General features: G+C 37.9%; 1 long non-coding RNA gene across 1 annotated transcript in view; it reads right to left on the minus strand.

Annotated features, from left to right (window-relative positions):
* LOC135103284 (uncharacterized) overlaps positions 1 to 5,000 on the minus strand; it is a 37,801-nt gene that overhangs the window by 2,895 nt on the left and 29,906 nt on the right. The window contains exon 2 of the long non-coding RNA XR_010269971.1: positions 2,068 to 2,128. This is a non-coding gene — a long non-coding RNA (uncharacterized LOC135103284). The remainder of the gene's footprint in view (positions 1 to 2,067; positions 2,129 to 5,000) is intronic.

Below are 5,000 nucleotides of genomic sequence, written 5' to 3' on the forward strand. Positions count from 1 at the left end.
CATTTCATTTTTGTCTCCCTGCCCAGTCTTCTTCACGGGTACAAACTCCTTCACCCACCCCTTCTCCTCTTCCTCCTCCTCCTTCTCTTCCTCCTCCTTTTGTTCTTATTCCTGTTTCTCTTTTCTTTTTTCTTCATCTTTCCCATCTTTCTCCTCCTTTTCCCTTTCTTTCTCCTCATCTTTATGCTTCTCCTAATCACCCTCCTCCTCCTCCTCCTTCTCCTCCTCCTTCACCTCCTCCCCTTCCTCCTCCTGCAATGCCTACGTGGACAGTGATTAAACTGACCCTACAGTCATTAGTGGAATGCTCCCCTCCCCGTCCCCCTAGGCTCCCCTCTCCCATTTGGTGCCACGGGGAGACTTAGCTAGTATTATGAAACACTTCCGCTTTCTCGCCACAACTATTTTCAAAAGCCACAGAGAAGATTAGCCGGGGTCTCAAGAGTGTGTTTCTCCTGTAAGTAATGTAGAAATGCGCTTGAAAACCGGGGTAACTTCATCTAGTGCCTTTTTGAATGTATACTAGGGGATGCGGAGCAGAAGCGTTTCGGAATACACACACACACACACACACACACACACACATTTTTCACTCTACCCACACCTAGAATTTATCGAACTGAAGAAGAAAATGAATAAAACAGAGGAAGAACAATTTTTCATGTTAAAGGGGAGAGAGAGAGAGAGAGAGAGAGAGAGAGAGAGAGAGAGAGAGAGAGAGAGAGAGAGAGAGAGAGAGAGAGAGAGAGAGAGAGAGAGAGAGAGAGAGAGAGGACAAACTTGCACTTCGCTTTTCCTCACTCGTACATTTTCCCTTTCTTCATCTATTTTTCCTGAGGGTGGCGGTGAAGGTGGTGGTGGTGGTGGTGGTGGTGAAGGTGGCGGTGGTGGTGGCGTCCCGAGGCTCCTTAAGAATACATGAGGCTCAATTCACATGTACAACCTTTCTCTGAGACTCGTTTCCTGAGGACCCAAGAACCCGAGGAACATCAGAACCTCTCACCCTTACACTCTCACTCCCAACACTCCTCAACACTCCACACGACACCGCTAAGGGACAAAACAAGGGGATCTGTACGTGACAGCTACGGACAAGTACACTAAGTACTAATTTCAATGGGTGTAGTGGAGAACAGTACGCGTTTAAGTGTTTGGGCGTTTCTGCGTTTCCGTCTACCGTGAATTCTTTTGTCTCAGGGGAAAAAATAGCGTGTTTTTGCTAAGCGTGTGATCTTAGAGCTTTTTTTCTTTTTTTCTTGTTTGTTTTTTTCGTCCTCATTGCTCTTTTGTTTCTTCTTTAACATTCCCTCCTCTGTATTGCCTTGTTCCCTTCACTTTCTCAGAACACGCTAGGTCTTCTGCGGCTTCCTCAGTCTGTCTTCTTTTACGGCATCCATATACTCGTACCATTCTTTACGTATTCCTCCTTTGTTTGGAGACAGTTGCCTGTTAGCCCTGTTACTGCTACGTTCACTCTTTCTTGACATCCAAAGCACTGTAAAGACTTGTTTGCATAGACGCGTGTAGAAAAGAGAGAGAGAATAGCAGGTTCATTTTTTTTGTTTCCTAGACCACAGAAGTATTCAAGAGATTGTAGAGCAAAACTAGGTATCTGAAAAACTGAAGAATAGAAAAAATGTTTAGCAGTAAAAGCGAAGAAAGTTGAAAAAAAAAAGGAGAAAAGAAAAAGACTATAGATTAATTTGAGACTAATACACAGACGTCTAAAAAGTCGTGGGTGATATAATATATCACCAATTTTCGTGACTCGCTAACTGTTATATATTATATAACAGTTAGCGAGTCACGAAAATTGGGAAAAAAAAATCAAGAAATTAGGAGATTAATTTGATTTTTCCAAACCATTAAACTATTAGAGAGACACAGCACCAAAAAAAAATAATAATAATAATGAAATGAAAAGTTGTGAGTAACTGTGGGAAGAAAAGAGGGTATCAAAAAATTAAAAGATAAATAAATAAATAAAAACAATCACTATACAAAATATTCATAATTCACTGAACAAAAGAACGACGAACAACAACATGAAACACAGTCAGTACTCACTCCTCCCAGGCGTGTGTGCGTGTGTGCGTGCGCGTGTCGCCAGCGTCCTCGCGTTTCTCACCTGCAGGAAAGAGAGAGATAAAAAAAAAAGTTAATTAATGTGTGTTAATTAAGGTGCCGGAGATCATGGGGACGAAACTAAAGGCACATGAATGGCGTGCTGGTCCTCACAGGCAATACGGGAGATCACACAAATATCGCAGGTACAGTATGAGATGGGGAATGTAGTAGAGAAAACATGTAGCCTTGACTAAATAAATAAATAGATGAAATAGCAAAGATACACGTGAAGAACTGAAAATAGATATCGTTATAAGTGAAAAGTAAGAAAGAACGAGATAAAGAAAAAAAAAGAAACAAAGGAAAATTACTGATATCATTGACATAAAGGATGCAAAAGGTCACAGCTATCATCCATAAAAGGTAATAATAAAATATTCACAGAGAATAACAACAAAACAGGAAGAAAAAAAAATAATTAAGTATAACGCCAACAAAAAAAAAATGATAAAATAAGCAAGTAATATATGAAAAAAAAATACATTTGAAATACGAACTCCACACTCAAAAAAAAAGTAATAAATAAATAACAAACAAATACACATACATACAAAGTACATATTATTATTATTATTATTATTATTATTATTATTATTATTATTATCATCATTATTATTATTATTATCATTATTATTATTATTACTACAACTAGTACTACTACTACTACTACTACTACTAATACTATTACTATTTCTACCACCAATACTACCATCCCCATCACCACCACCACCATCATCACCACACACACACACACACATACACACACGACCCATGGCACTCACTAACAACAACAACAACAACAACAACAACAACAACAACGAAAATTAAATAATCAAATACATAGATAAATAAATAACCCCCACCCCCCTTTACAATAATTATTTGGCACGTTTTTTTTACAGCTCGCATGCACATAAAACTAACACTTGCGCAATTACGTCATGCATATTCAACCGGCGTGAAGAGTGCGCAGTTAGCGATCCCGTGTCCCCGCGTGTCTCCGGCGCTCACAGGGCTTCGGGAACCGGGAAGGGAGCGACACTGTTAGCAGCTTCCATTAGTAAATTATTCGGCCGATTGAGCTACGATTTATTCCCATTCATTGTTTGGCGTAATTCATCAACTCCAGAGAGAGAGAGAGAGAGAGAGAGAGAGAGAGAGAGAAAAGAGAGGGGGGGGAGTAAAATCTCAAACTTTGCCAAACCCAAATTTACTCTCCCTGTTACTCTCCCTCTCTCATATGTAATTTTTATCCTTCTTTTCTTTTCATAATTAAACTGAATCAACCGAACACAACCACACACACACACACACACACACACACACACACACACACACACACACACACACACACACATATATACACACACACACACACACACACACACACACAAACACAACTCTGACAATGTTTCTGAAATATTTTGCAACATTTTCGTAACATTTCGCTTCGACACTTTATACAAATATTAATTATTTCTTACTGAATAAATTTATGAAAATTATTTATGTGTTACTCCTGCATATTAAGATATACATTTTTTTTTCTCTCATTTTCCTATGCATGTGTCCCAGTGCTCCCTCTTCTACATTTTCTTCTTTCTTTCCCTTCCTTTTTTATCAACGATTTTGCCTTCTCCTTCCTTTCATCTTATTCCTGTTTGCGTCTTTTTCAATATTCCTCCTTTTTACATTTTTTTCCCTTTTCATCTATTTTTATTCCTCTCTTCATTGCAGTTTTCTCTTCTTCTCTTTTGTTCCATTCCAACCTGCCTGTTGCTTAATATTCTTTCATTTTTCTTACATCTCCTTCCTTACACCTTCTCCCTTTACATCTAATTTCTTCTCCTCCTTTCATTTTCTTCCTAGTTCCCTCTCTTCTAATTCCAATAACTTTTTCTTTTTCTCTTACCTCCTTCCTTTACTACGAATCCATCGCCTTTTTTCTTCTTCTCTGTTTCTTTCATTCTCGTTGCTTCGCCTTTAAATGCATCTTCCTCTTCTTCCATTCTTCTCTTCTCTTCAATACTGATTTCGTCTCCTATTTCCATTTTCTCATTTCATTATTTCTCCTTCAATACTCCTTATATATCTTTTCCTTCCAGCTTCTTTTTTTTTTTTTACTTTATTTTTCGTACAGATTTCGTCTCCTTTCTTTTTCTATCTCCATTTTATTTCATTCCTTCTTTTCTCTCTCCTTCAATATCCTTGCATGTCTTCTTCCTTCCACTTTTTTTTTTTTTGTTGTTGTGATTTCGTTCCTTCCCTCCTTTTCTTATTTCCATTTTCCTCTTAACTTACTATCTCCCCTTCAGTAAATCCTTGTATCTCTTCTTTTTTAAATTCACTTTCGCTGTTTTTAGTTTGTTTTCATCTGTTACTGTATCTCCTTCAATACTCATTACATCTCTTTCCTTTCTTTTTTTTTTCTCTCTTCCATCTCCGTTTTCTTTTTTTTTTTAATATTGATTTCGTCCACTCTTTCCTTTTCGTATCTCATCCTCTACCTTCTTTTCTTATTTCCATTTTATTTATCATTACTCTCTACTTCAATATTCCTTACATCTCTTTTGTTTCCTTTCCTTCCTCCTCTCTTTTTTTTTCCTCTCTCTCATGGTTCTGAATTCGTTCCTCCTTCTCCTATTTCCATTTTCACTCATCACTTACTTTTTTTACATCTCATCTTCCTTTCACTTCCCTTTTTTTTTTTTTTACCCTGTTTTTTCATACCTTGTCGTCCATCCTTCAATAATTCTCCGTTTTTTTCTATTCCCTTCTACCTCCCTTTTTCCTTACTAATTTCGTCCCCTCGCTCCTTCTTTCCTTCCTTCCCTTCGCATCCTCTCGCCTGTCCAGATTCACAAAGTCTTCGG

Source organism: Scylla paramamosain, chromosome 9 (assembly GCF_035594125.1).
Source record: "Scylla paramamosain isolate STU-SP2022 chromosome 9, ASM3559412v1, whole genome shotgun sequence".
In the NCBI taxonomy this organism is placed as follows: domain Eukaryota; kingdom Metazoa; phylum Arthropoda; class Malacostraca; order Decapoda; family Portunidae; genus Scylla; species Scylla paramamosain.